This window comes from Pinus tabuliformis, chromosome 9 (assembly GCF_031772625.1).
Source record: "Pinus tabuliformis cultivar Carrire ecotype Pingquan chromosome 9, CPIR1, whole genome shotgun sequence".
NCBI lineage: Eukaryota > Viridiplantae > Streptophyta > Pinopsida > Pinales > Pinaceae > Pinus > Pinus tabuliformis.
In genome coordinates this window covers 65,522,705-65,537,273 of record NC_142307.1, presented here as the reverse complement: position 1 = coordinate 65,537,273, position 14,569 = coordinate 65,522,705, and the positions used below count along the sequence as shown (strand labels likewise).

The 14,569-nt window shown below is 38.6% G+C and overlaps 1 pseudogene; it reads left to right on the top strand.

Moving 5' to 3' along the window:
• Positions 1–1,888: 1,888 nt before the first annotated feature.
• Positions 1,889–2,458, top strand: LOC149147134 (heat shock 70 kDa protein, mitochondrial pseudogene; annotated as a pseudogene).
• Positions 2,459–14,569: the final 12,111 nt, after the last annotated feature.

The window sequence follows — 14,569 nt, the reverse complement described above, 5'->3', positions numbered from 1 at the left end:
CCTAAATTTTCCGTCATCAGATTGCCAAAGAGGAGCTATACATGGTAGTATCTTTGATGAAAATCCAGAATACATCAGGCAATGGCTGCAAGAGTTGGAGAGAGAACTTTTTAGTGATATTGATGAAGCAAGTATCATTAGCCCCGCTCAAAGCACATATATTGATAGGGAATGGGCAGACACAATAGAAAACCTCCTGTATGAGGATTCCCCTATGCATTCTCCGATGGAGAGCACAACCTTGAAGGAAAATTCATTAAAGGAGATCTCTGAAGTCTCACATGTGCAGAAACATGCCAAAATCAAAGGCCATGAGCTTATTTTGACAGACTTGGATGGCTCTAAAGAAGTAATTGAACTTGCAGGGTGTCATGTCACAGCAGTGTCTGGTGGAGCACAATCTTCTGGAAAATGGGCAAGAAGATATCCAATTAAGTTGGAAAACAAGAATAGTGTCCTTGCTTTTGGAAGTTAAGTTTGTTTAATATATCTTGAAACTGCTTGGGAAAAGGAAGCCTGGTGCAAAGCACTTCGACTTGCTTCAAGGACTGGAGGAGGAGGATCTGGTCCAGGAGGAGCAGATTGGTATTGGATGTTGAAGAAAGAATTTGAACAGTATTTTTTATGGCTGAATGAAGATTATCCTTTGTCATTAAAGTCAAATTTTGTTGTTAGCAATCAAAGAGAAAGAAATGACAAGGATGATGCAACTTCCTCAAAGGTACGCCTTTTCCTGAAGAAACTAGCCACTGTCAGGAAGTCTTCTAAAACTGGTAATGAAAGTAAGATAAACAATTTTCCTGCTGTGAATCAAGAGGAGAAGAAAATTGGCAATGAGGCACTCCTTAATCCAAATAGTTCATCATTAACGGATTTTTCAAGAAAAGCCTCTCTTTCAACAAAAAATCGTGATGATCATTTAAATGCTGAATCTTCACCATCATCAGCATCTAGAAGTTTTGGGAACCAAAGCAAGTTGATTGGTGCTACTCATATAGATTCAGAGAACAGTGCTATTGTTGATAGTGATGCTGTTTGTGAGAGAGGCATCATTGACCAAGGAACCCTTTGCTGGAATTTGCTGTTTTCAAGATTTTTCTTCGATTTTAAAAAAAGGTTCAGAAGCTATAGCCTTATGTCAGGTTTTAATTCAGAAGTTGCTGTCTAAGGTCAGAACTCGAAGTTACATTAGTGGAATAACTTGCACACGGGTGGATGTTGGGAAGCTTCCCCCTCATATTTGTAACATGAGAGTCCTTCCCGTGACTAAGGATGAAGCATGGGCACTAGAGGCCGATATTGAGTATTCTGGTGGTGCAATTATTGATATTGAAACAAGATTAAATATCTCTGAAGCAGCTTTTCAGGAAAGACTAACTACTACAGGCCTTGAATCTGAAATCGCTGGGGAGGTGACATCAGGACTTTTGAACAAGGACTTTGAAGGCCTTGGGGGGACAATTTCTACTGCGCGCTAGCCAAGAGCTAGTCCATTGTACGCCTGTAGATACAAATAAGGAAGATTTTCTCAAGCCTCCAGTAAAGATGAAGATGGGTACCTCTGTATCCAATTTTTCTGTGATGAGATTTCTTTTGGTCTAAAAGATAGGGAGATTTCTCTTGCAAAGACTACGTTATTGATTGCTGTTGAGGATGAAGCATTTATGTCTTATAATCGAGATATGGATGCTCGAGCAGTTGTAAAGGAGGGTTTGTTGTCCGTCATATTAAATTTGCAGAGAATTACAGGCTTTACTCTCGCAGTCATTTTGTCAAAGCGTTTGAAGTGATTTTATTACAGCCAGGTTATAGATGACAAGGAGAATATTATTCTTGTTTATGGTAAAGGTTGAAGAAATGCCGTGGTAAAGGTGTGAACCCCGATGAGGCTGTTGCCATGGGTGCTACCATTCAGGGTGGTATACTTCGTGGTGATGTGAAAGAGTTACTTCTTCTTGATGTTACTCCTCTGTCGTTGGGAATTGAAACTCTTGGTGGTGTATTTACACGGCTTATCAACAGAAACACCACAATTCCAACAAAGAAAAGTCAGGTGTTTTCAACTGCTGCAGATGGTCAAACTCAGGTAGGAGTGAGAGTATTGCAAGGTGAGCGGGAAATGGCTTCAGATAATAAGCTGCTTGGCGAGTTTGAGCTTGTTGGCATTCCACCAGCACCCAGAGGTGTACCTCAAATAGAGGTTACCTTCGACATTGATGCAAACGGTATTGTGACTGTATCTGCTAAAGACAAAGCCACGAATAAGGAGCAGAATATCACTATCCGGTCGTCTGGAGGACTGACAGAAGACGAGATACAGAAAATGGTGAGAGAGGCTGAGATGCATGCGCAAAAAGATCAGGAAAAGAAGGCATTAATCGATGCTAGAAATGCTGCGGACAACACGATATACTCAGTAGAAAAGCCCTGCAGAAGCTTAGAAATAATTCCGGGCTAATGTTGAATGGCGTGAGGTTTGTAAGGATCAGTGTGATTCTGTTGATGAAAGCCAAGAAAACTCAAGAAAACGCAATAAAATTTAAACGCTTGAATGAGTTTCAATCCAAATGGGAGCTGTCAGTTAAGGCAAACTAAAGACCGGTACACAGGTGGCAGTTTCCTATGTTTCAGGGGATTGGAAAACATGGAACCTTGAAGACCCATCACAGCCACTGCCAGAAGGAGAGCGGATGTCAAAGAACGAGAACCATTGTAATTAAAGCCATCATGCATAACACAGTGTTAGAGTCCTACTTGATTTAGAACTCTTTAAAAACTTCAGTCAGCACTTTAGTTGTATTTATTAGTTAGTTCAATAGCTGATAGGTGTCAGTAGAGGTAGTTATCGACTCCCCTCATGCTGGAGGAGGATGCTCGAATTAGTTAGAATAAGGATTCTATATATAGCTGAAACAACAATGTAATGGGGGTTGGAGATTTTATAAAACAGAGTACTGTTTTGGCTTATGTAGAAAGACAAAGTTCAGTAATATAATAGAACTGCTTTTCTTCTCAGGATTCATAAAGTGTTTATATGTTCAAGATGTGTGGTTTTACTTTATCCTTGATTTATTTTACAGTTGCATAGATGTGTAATCACTCAGAATTCACTTATGCTGCTCTGATTTCCTGTACACATTCATGAACTGTGGTTTTATAAGAGTTGTGTTTTGAACATTTAAATGCCACATGCCCTGACTTCTATGTAAAGGATGTATCATTATTTGCTAAGGTTTTATTGACTCCATAGGCCCAATGGAAACTTATGTAATGTTTGTCCAACCTTCATATTTGTCACTGTTATTTCACAAGAGTTAGCCCTCTTATTTTTTAATCAAAATCAATAACCTTTTGAGAGAGCCCTCTCAGGCTAAGGAGGCTAAACCTTAGTCAAAAGATTGGTTTGAAACAGTTACTTGAAGTCTTCCTGGTCAGCAGCCTTCCAGGGTCTGATTTTGAGATAACACTAACCATCAAGGGTCGAGACCATGAGAAAAGGAGCTGTTTCAACCATTTCTAAATAAGGACCAAGAATTTAGGCAGTCAAACAACTTACCTCTGAAAGAGGGGAAACTGATTCATTAACCTCAAAACCACTTTTTATCTAATGAATATACCATATACTAGTGTTTTACTATTAAATTTACAAACCACGGCATTAATTACATCAGTAAATTCACCTCCATGAGAGAGAAAACAAGAAAATTGTCGAAATTTAGCAAAATAGTCAACTTGAGCAAAAATGCCCTATGTGCAACGCCACTTTGATTCTAGTTTTGGAGGCCTTCCCATCATCCAAATTGAGCCCAAGATAGCTCATTGGAAAGGTATTTAAGTCTATCTTATGGAGCACCTAGAATTTTCTCATTTGGAGCTCATTTCCCCCCTCAAAAACAATTCTCCCAAGGCTGCTTCTGTGTGTCCAAAAACTGGCAGAGAGGTCAAATTTTGGGTGTTTTTGGACCTTCTGGTGGACTAAATGTGCTTCAAAAATTCTGAAAATTGTTAGGGTGCATGTCCTTGATGCCATGAATCCAAAAATGTAAGCCATTTATCTTCTGGGCAGATTTTCTATGTTTTTAATTTCCAAAATTTCAAAATGACAAAATTTCTTCAAAAGCTGCCCAAATTTGGCATGAGACACCACCATCAGCTTCTTTGATGGGCTAGGGAGGCTTCAGCTAACATCTTTAATCTATCTTGCTCCTTTTTTCCTTCCAATGCTCTCCTTAGCCTAGCCTTTAACTTTCTAATTCTCATGTTACAAATTTTGTTGCAGGTCAAGTAATGGTATGCCATGTGTCTGAGCATTTTAATATCCTTTTTGGCCTTCTCAATGAGACCTTCAATATCTATGTTGACTCTTTCAAGCCAAGTCTGCCTATCATTTTCAATTTCTTGCTTGATAGGAGTCAAAGTGACATGAGCCTCTTTATCACTTTGCATCTTTGCTTTCAGTAGTTCAAGCTCCATGAGGACTTGCTTGTCACTCAATTGTTTGTTCTCCTGCTCCAAGTATTTTATGATGAACTTGGCTCTCTCTAAGTTGTCCGCCAAAGCTTGTATTTGAGCTTCCCTTTCCTGTATGACAATGTCTTTTGATGGTTTCTTCATCCTGAGTCTCCAAGTCAATGATATCAACTCTAGGATGAGTATAGCGCTGCTGTGGCTCCTCATGCTCAGTCAAGTAAAAATCTCTTTCCTCCTCATCACCAAGGTCTTCCTCCTGCACTTTTTCCTTTCCTTTTCTTAGCTGCTCAACCTGTACCTGTTTTTCGATGTAGAAGGCAAAGCCCCTTCCACACCTTGTGGAGATAACATTTGCCTGTGGACTAATGAAGAAGGAAAGGTCCCTTCCACTCCTTGTGGAGTAAACACTTGCTTGGCAGCTGCAAACAACTTCCTTGACCCTCTTTGATATATCAAGAATACTGGTATCTCAACAGTTTTTGTCTCATGGTGTTCATCTCCTGTTTCCACTTGAGTTGAAGGCCCAACTGTCTTTTGCACCATGGAGGGAGGAATCTGAGGTCCTCTGAACATGTCATGAGCTATGAAAGTCTCCCAAGGAATATTGAGAAGACTGAGATGGTGAAGGACAATCATTTTAATTAAGGAGTAATGATATATATACTGTTCATCTGCTAAGGATATGGTTTCTTTTGCACAAGCTAGCTCATTTTATCAATGTTCCTAAACATGAAATAAGGGAGGTTCAACATTTTTACGCTTGTAAAGTGCATGAGGAGTCTAATATGATAAGTGTATAAACTGGAAAGCCTACCCTCATAGGTGAAATATTTGATGATGATCCTCATCAAGGGGACATACCTATTCTCTAATAATTTGAAGGGAAAAAGCCTCTTCACCTAGTTTTTGTATTGAGTCTTGATGTAAGGCTCATAGTAATTCTCATCAAGGTCCTAAGCCTTGTACCATTTCTCACCAACCTTTGGAATCTTGGTGGCCTGTGAAATGATTGATGGTGACACTGTGAAAGTCACCCCAGCAAGAGTCACTTTGTTATTATGTAGGTTGGCTACAAAGAGTTTAGCTAATTCATGATGAAACTGAACTCTCTCAACTAGTTCATATAATTCATAACATTGAAGGTGTCTGAAACAAAAAACTGCTAATGGGGAGGCCTGCAATTCTACTAGGTTGGTTGGCTGTTCTCTAGTAATTTTACCTCCCTTATGAGGCTTTCTCTGTTTCCTTATCCTCTCCACCAAACTATCACTTGTTGTCTCATCATCTTAATTAGAATCACCTCTATCCATGATTAATCAACTTTCTTGGTTTGCACAGTTTAGACAATGTATGGGATGAATGATATGCTCTAGGGTTTGTAGGGATGTGTATGGATGACTTTAGGAAGATATGAGTAAATCATGAGAGTGAGGGGAAGGTTTAGGGAGTGATAAATGAGTGGTAGAATATGATAAAAATGATGGGAATAATAAGTAAAGGGTTTAGTTATGAGTTTGAGTGATGGAAAAATCCAAATGACTTGGGTTTTATAGTGAAAATTAGGGTTTTATATAGAGAGTGAAAAACTTGTCTAATACTTCATATATTCAAACCAATCATCAAGCAAGGTGCTGGTACTTACTTGCAAGGTGAAATTTGGAGGAAATTTGGCAAAAAGTTGAAGATTGGAGTGTTTTTGGTGTTGGCTGCCCTAAGCATATCGGCTTTGCACAGACACGTAGCGCTAGGCCCTAAGCACAGCACCCTTTTAAAAATACACCATGAAAAATTGCCCTATGTGTAGCGCCCTTCTCCCTACACGCAACACCGGGCAAAATTCCTACAGAAGCGCATCGCTTGTTGCCTACACACAACGCTGCCCCTGTTTCGGTCAAGAACACTTAGAAAATTGATTTTTCCTCTCTCCTTTGGCTCCTTTGATTTGAAAAATGATACAATGGAATGAAAATATAAGAAAATGAGTTTATATATGAACCTCATTTTAATTTTTTCTTTTGGAAAAGCCCACTTTTCCAATGTATCTTTGCCTTTTAAAAACCCTGATTTTAATGCCTGTTCACTTTTTGCTTTTGCAGGTGGATTTGCTCATGTTGCCTTGATTTCTGTGTAGTTTTCGTAGCCTGGAAATATAGTTTGGTGACTTATGGGCAACTTGGAACCAATATTACATATAGGAACATGAAATTAGATAGGAAATGATAATAAAAACCAAATACTCTGTTTTCACCTCAAAACATGTTTTGAGGTGAAAATTACATTTGACTTTAATAAAAATAATTTTCAATTCTTTTGATACTTTGCTTGAGTTTATTTGGCATCCTCATGACCTTGTTGATCTTTATTGGCATTCAACCTTCAAATTTAACTATGGTGAAAACCATAAAACCTAATGAGACCAAACCATAGTAACCTAATGGAATGAAATGCAGAAGGAAAATAAATTTTGATTGAAAACAATATGAAAGAGGATCAGCATGTATGTTTCATGAGGGGAACTGAAGTGACCTCAACCATAAATGGATCCATGACCTAATGGAGTGATGAAATATTAACAGTATGGCACTCCTACTATGAAAATGCAAAAGAGAAAATTTTGATCATTGACGGCGATATGACAAGACTGACACTAACAGCATGCATACACATAACATAGTAATTAAAAATTCCAGAAATCTAAGGAGAAATTAACCCTCATAATGTAGAGTTAGAATTTTCAATTATATTTTAGTAGATCTATTGTGATTGAACTGTCCAATGGAATATCCAGCGTAGTTTATAGATCAAGTGTTGAATGTACATAAGCTACTTATTCCATGTTTTTGGTGTTTTCTATTACTATTGTCTCAATAACTGAACCAACATCTTGTTGAAAATTTTAGTTTGTTTGTTAGTCTAGGGATGAAAGAAACATTAAATAATTCAGCTTGCTATTACTTTCCCAAAGTGTTATCCAATATCTACCCAAGTACCTACTATCATGGTTAAATATAATGGAGCTTGACAATACAAAATGTACCCACACATGAGTGAAAAACAACTCAATTACTTCTTGTTCCATGATAATATTATTGGAAGGAATGAGTGCACACATCTTGCTAAAATAATCCACAATTTGTTAATTGGATGCAGCTCAAGAGGTTGGTATAAATGTTGTTATCCCCTCCCCTTACCTTCAATTCTTGCATATGACATGTTAAGGTCATAATGGGTATATACTTGTAATGGAAATTCAAGCCTTATTCCATGAGATACCCTCAAGGACTAGAACATGTATATTCCTCATATGGAATATAAAGATATTTCTCCTAGGGAAAATAGTCTACATTTGCAAAAAGTAATCATAACCTCTTTAGGACATTGGGAAACCTCAAAAAAATTCTTGGGGATACTAACTTAAGGGATATTTGGTAAAAGAAACAACATCTATAACCCAAGTTTCTTATTTCTTGGCTTGATAATGTTATAGAACACACAACCCCTAAAAATATCACCACCTTCTCTTTCATATTTGGCCAATAAAGAAGCCTTTACAATTTTTCCACTATCTTTGTCATGCAAAAATGGTTAGTTATCCTAGAGCTGTGAGTTTCTCATATGAACTAAGTTTTTATGTCCCATGGTATGCACTTTTAACTTGTATAACAACAATTTTTGGAGGAAAAATTCATTCCTTTCCACATCGATAATCCATATTTATTTTAGCTATGTAACAACCCTTGGCTAGTTCCCCTATTACAAACATTGTAACCATTTTGTTATAGTTAAAATGGCTGAAAGTTGGGACAAAATTTCATATAGTGGGGGGGGGGGGGGGGGGGAAGATTGCTTGGGAAGATGGAGGAAGTTGGTTATTAATTACAGTCATGGAGGTTAACTGGCATGCCTTCAATGGGATGACTACCCCATTGATTTCAGTTGAAGAAAAAGGATGAGAGCCATACTCCTTGGGAAAATCTATAAGAAAAGGGGAAAAAAATTGAATGAGGAGAAGTCATGTCGGTAGAGAGGTTGGACTCGGCAAGTGCAAGACCACACAACCACATATGGTTGCAACGAAATTATGGAGGGCCTTCAAGACACTTCTTACGAGAGGGATAACATGGTGAAGGCAGAATCAGCCAACCAAAATTGGAGGTTAAATAGACAAAATTAAAATTCAAGCAAGAATGCGAGCATGTATTCATTCATTCATAAAGGGTGTTGGAGGTAGTCTAGAAAGGGTGCATGCCAATTAAGTGAAGGAGAGAGAGGGAGAAAATTCCTCACAAAAGGAGGAACAAGAAAAGATTGTAACAACCCATGGTTGATTTTCCATGTAAATAAAAATAAGACCAAGGTCATGAGACACATATTCCAAGCTAAATGGTGGGAACACATTACAGTGGACATCACTTGTGGTTAATAATGGGTATGGAAATTGGAAAAGGCATTGACAAATTCAAAGAGGAATAATTGGCTTTTAATTATGAAAATAAAGGAAAATAAGAGAAAAGGAAGGTGAGGAGACACAAATTTGCATGCAAAGGAAATTAGAGGAAAAATGAAGGAAAATGAAGAAAAAGGATAAATCAATAATGAAAAGTCCTCAGAGAACTATTTCACAGCTTTTGTGACAAATTTTGGCTTAACTTTTTTCAGTTCAATTTTGGCTCTCTCCTTTCATTCTCTCATTCTCTCATGCTCTTGCACATTTAGAGAATTCTTGGAGCACTCTAGTTTTCACTTGGATTTGGAGAAAGAAAGCAAGGAAAGTAAGGAAGCACAAGGAGACAGTTGGATCAAAAACTGCAACATACTTACTTTGCAAGTAACATGTTGCATGTGTGATCTCCTTGCTAGTTTTTGGATGCATGGTATATGCATGCGGTTCCTAGGTTATGTGCTATCATTGGCATGGAGATTTTATTGGATTGACGGTGGTTTCAACCTTTCCTTTCCATTTCCTCAATAACCATGGTATAGTGGGTTACCCATTTGGTTTTTCTGATTGGTTCTTAGGTTTCCTATGCTTGTGGGTTGGAACAAATTCTCTGGATCCTTGGAACAACTTGGGTTTTGTTGACGGTGCTGGAAATTCGTCAACCAAGGGGATCTCCCTGATATGAAGTCCCACTTATACCTCACATTGTTTAGTGTAGGAGTCCCATCTAGTATAAAGGCGTGATTTCCAAATTCTCAAAGATTTTCCTTGGCTCTAGTTGTTAGCACAAGAGAATGATACAATTGTGTCTTGAAACAACAAGGTGAGTGTGCCTGGTGAGTGTGCTGTGCAACTGTGTCTAGGTTCTCTTACTGCAAAAACAGGGAGAAAAGTGATCCTCTAGGTGAGAGGTAATAGTACCACCCAAAAAGAGACACACATGAACCAAAAAGGCTTGTCCAACATCCAACAGAATAGTCCACAACGGATGTGACAATCCTTACAACCAATGAACATGGGAAGATCCGTCTGACATCTAGCGAAATAGTCCACAACGAATGTGATGGTCATTATAACCGATAAGCAAGGAAACATATGTGTAGTATCTCGCAGAATAGTCCACAAGGATGATACAACAATGGAAACCATTACAACATATTCCCAATAGGGTGAGAACTAAGATAACTGAATTAGTTCAACTATCTCAGTACATGTGAAAGAAAACATGAAATAAAAACGTTCACAGAATAGTCTTACAAACATTCATAAGTCATGCATGAAAACGTGCTGGCATGAAAAGGCTTCTATAGTTAAGAAAAAGTTCCAAGACACATATTTATATTATACATCACTAGCCCTAGGAGTGGGACATTAGAGCTAGTCCTTGCTCCTCACAGAAGTAACTGGTCTCTCTAATGCTTTGCGGGGGGAGCCAAAGTGAAAATTCCCTTGCTCATACAATGAAAGGGTATATATAACCAAAGGGGTGATGCTTACCCCTTATGAATCTTTGACTATCCTTATGACTATTCAACTTCCTATGACTTTTAGACTTACATGATTCTTCATATTCATGTGTGTCCATTGGACTTCCACTTTACAATACATTTGATTTACAATAAACATGGCCCACAAAAGTGATGTGGCATGTGACAACTCATGACATGGATTGACATGACACTAATGACATAGACTGCCTTGATGATGTGGCAATATCAAGCCATTGTTCCTATTGAGTGATAGATGTGTTCTTGGATATGCTTCCTCTCCTCATTCACATAGCTTGGTGATGTGGGGTCTTCAATGATCTTTGATCTTGATAGGTGGTTGCATACATGTGTTCCTTTTTCTTGCTCTTGATAGGTTCATTTGTCTATCCAGCTACAATCATTAGGGGATTTTTGAGGTCTAAAATGGGCCTCCTAAGAAAAATGTATAACCAAAATACACTTTCTAAGAGCCAATAGGATTCAAGATGATGATGTCAACCATGAGGGATGATTCACAATTTTTGGAGTAAAAAAGTACAAATATTAAAAAATAATAAAATAACAAAACTATTTTTTCAACTCATATTTTCAACTTATCTCCCTAAGTGTTTACTCAAATTTCGAGTGAGAGTACTAATTTGATGCAAAATTTAATTCCTCATACAAGGAGTACCTATGTTGCATACTTTCGATGGACCCTACTACACGAAAAATGAGAAATACATGAAAAAATGTGATTGCAATCACGTTTTTCATGTATAAGGGTCCATCGAAAGTATGAAACATGGGTACTCCTTGGATGAGGAAACAAATTCTACATCCAATGAGTGTTTCCACTAGAAATTTGAGTAAACCCATATGGAGATAAGTTGTAAATACAAGTTGAAAAAATAGTTTTGTCTTTTTTCCCTCTAAAATTTGATGATGTAATCTAATCTTATTTCATTATTTCCACTATTATTTTATAATTTCCTTAGGAGGCCCATTTTAGACCTAAAAAATATCCTAATGTGAGTCTTCAGGCATGCTTCCTCCTTCTTGTCATTCTTCATCATCTCATCATTATTTGACAATGTACCTGTTCCTGAAATTCACTCATGACGAGATGACATCAATATGAAAAATCCCTAGTCTAAGATGATGAATTATTATCCATGAACTGAGCCCTAGACAAGTGACAGTATAAGAGAGTCGGCCCAGTAACTGCACATTGTGCATTTCTAGGTGATAGGGAGAGAGGATGATCATTGAGACTGCACAGAGTGCAACTCAGGGTTGAATGAGCAACTTTTGAGCACAGTCCTCACTGAGGAGAAAAATTGCGCAGTGGCCACTGGGAGTCTCTATTGCATAATTTAGGAAGTCAGGGTGCAAGTTTGATCACTGAGACTACGTAATGCGTAGCTCAGGGTAGACTGATGGAAAATTTTGTGCAATGACCACTGAGGGAGAAATTTGTGTAGTGACCACTGAGGGAGAAATTTGCGTAGTGCCTACTGAGGGAGAAATTTGCATAGTGGCCACTGAGGGAGAAATTTGCATAGTGGCCACTGAGGGAGAAATTTGCATAGTGGCCACTGAGGGAAAAATTTAATTTAGGAAGTCAGGGTTCAAGTTTGATCACTGAGACTATGTAGTGCGTAGCTCAGGGCAGACTGATGGAAAATTTTGTGTAGTGACCACTGAGGGAGAAATTTGTGCAGTGACCACTTAGGGAGAAATTTGCGTAGTTCCCACTGAGGGAGAAATTTGCGTAGTTCCCACTGAGGGAGAAATTTGCGTAGTGACCACTGAGGGAGAAATTTGCATAGTGGCCACTGAGGGAGAAATTTGCATAGTGGCCATTGAGGGAAAAATTTTCATAGTGACCACTAAGGGAAAAATTTGCATAGTTCAAGCAGGTAGTGGCGGCTGCAGGATGGGGCCCTGGGAGGAAAAAATATGCAGTTTCAGGAGCCAAGAGGGACTAGGAAGTAGAGAGACATGGAGGAAATATCTACACAGTTCTTGAGGCCAATGAGATTCGACTGAGGGAGGAAACTAGGGACACTTCTGTGCTTGGAGGCTAAGGGAGGTTGGTTTCTCTATGCATTGTGGGGTTAGAGTAGGCAAGGGAAGAATCTTGAGGATTGAAAGTGCGAAGTGCGCAATTCAATTCAGACTAGGAGGAACTACTACACAATTGTGAGGGTGAAGGGAAATTGCTGAGCTTTGGAATTACGCAGTGAAACTACCTTGGGGGATAATGACTATGCGCTATGAAGTTCCAGGCAACAAGGTCACATCACTGAGGGCTGAGATTGCGTAGTGTGCAGTTGAGTTAGGGTCTGGTGAAGCCGAGTTGCCCGGTCAGGAAGATATTAAAAAAAATGGCTAAGTGAGGGAGGAAGATGGACTTGTTAAGAACTTGACTTTGTGATCACACACTTAGCATAATTCAGCAACACAACAACATAGGCCACCAAAACAACAAGACAAATCATAACCCTCTGTGTGACTGTCTCATGCAAGAAGAGACAAATGTGACACTTGTGCGATAGTGCTCAAAACTTTGTGTATGAGTGTGACAAGTGTTTACATAGCTAAGACAACTTGTATACACAAATACCAACCTTCGAAACCACTAGAAAAGGTCTACAAACATGGACAAATAGTCAAACATGCCAAAAGACGACAATTTGATCCAACAAGAAAAATAAATCAAAGGACTCTAGGAAAGCTCATGAAATGAGCTTAAATGTTTGCAAAAATCAAAGGAAAGACCAAGGAAGGCTCCAAAATTTGAGTGCAAGCCAAAATTTTGGAGGGTGTTGCAGCCGCTACAACACTTGGCGACACACTGGTTGAATTCCAACTTCTCTATCTTGGTTAGTTTCTTTTGTGTAGGGCCTTGGTCCTTCAGGGAGTATTGATTCATTGTGAAGATTACTTTGGCTTCCCCACCTACCCCATGGGTAGACATGGTCCCCTCTGTACCTTCTCATTTGAACAAAACATAAGATTCAACATAATCACAATATTTTGGATTGGGAAGGGTAGTTTTGCTTGCGAGCTTAATATTTTCAAAGTATAGTTTTTCATCTCTGGTGTTGCTCAGCTGCTAGTAGGCCTAGAAAATACCTCGACGGAGTTTCTTGCTTCACCTCTATGCACAGGAAGCCTTTCTCTTCTTTAGCCTTTATTTATGTATTTAAATAGAACTGTGCGCCAACAGTTATTTATTTTGGGGCGGAAGAGGGATTCCTAATTATTGAGAGTAGGAGAGGTTGTTCCTTCAAAGAAGCATATAAAGACCTTTGATTTATGTTTGTTCGTCTATATTTTCCCCTTCTCTATTCTTATTAGTTGGATAAGCTTGAGAACACCAAAGTAGAAAACTGAGTACAGGCATGAGGTTTCTAGACTAGACATGGGTTCATGGTTGGGCCAAAACTCTCCTTACAAATGGATCGTATTTTCCATCGGAATGTCATCGGCCAAAATATGAAACAAACACAAGGAAGATGCACAAAGGACTAGCCAAGTGTTGCAGTATCAAAAGTCTCTTTGAACTTCAGCCACACAAATGCTCAGAAGCCACAACGCAGTAAGGCACAACACTTATTTGCATGATGAAAAAAAAGGAAAAATCACAAGAAAGAAAACAAGGAAAAGAAAGAATGAAAACACAGAACCAAGAAACAAAATCAGAAGACAAGATAAAAAAATGACTAAAGCAAACATGACATAGAACCAGAATAAGAAAACCAAGACAAACTATAGGGAATGAGTGTAAGATGAGTGCAAGGAAGTGAGAACTAAGAGGCAACTAATCCTACCCTATCCTAATACTTAGAAGGTCAAGGTCACATGAAATGAAATTTCCGGTGAAGCCACCATGTCTGTTCTCGACTTGCATCCACAAAGATATGAACGACTAAAACAAATATAAACTGATTTGCAACAGAAGATGCAAAAACTTGATAAACTTGCACAAGAAAGGGAAGGTATTTCCTGTAGGCATAAATGTGGGTCACAACCACTACTTTCATCCAATCCAAATGCTTACCTTTTCGATGAATACCATTTTTCAACAAAAATCAGAAGGTTCTTGCAGATATGTCTTCATCTACATCGAGCTCCTTGGCAAGCATGAGGAAAGATCGAAACTTGTTGTTTGCTACAGAGA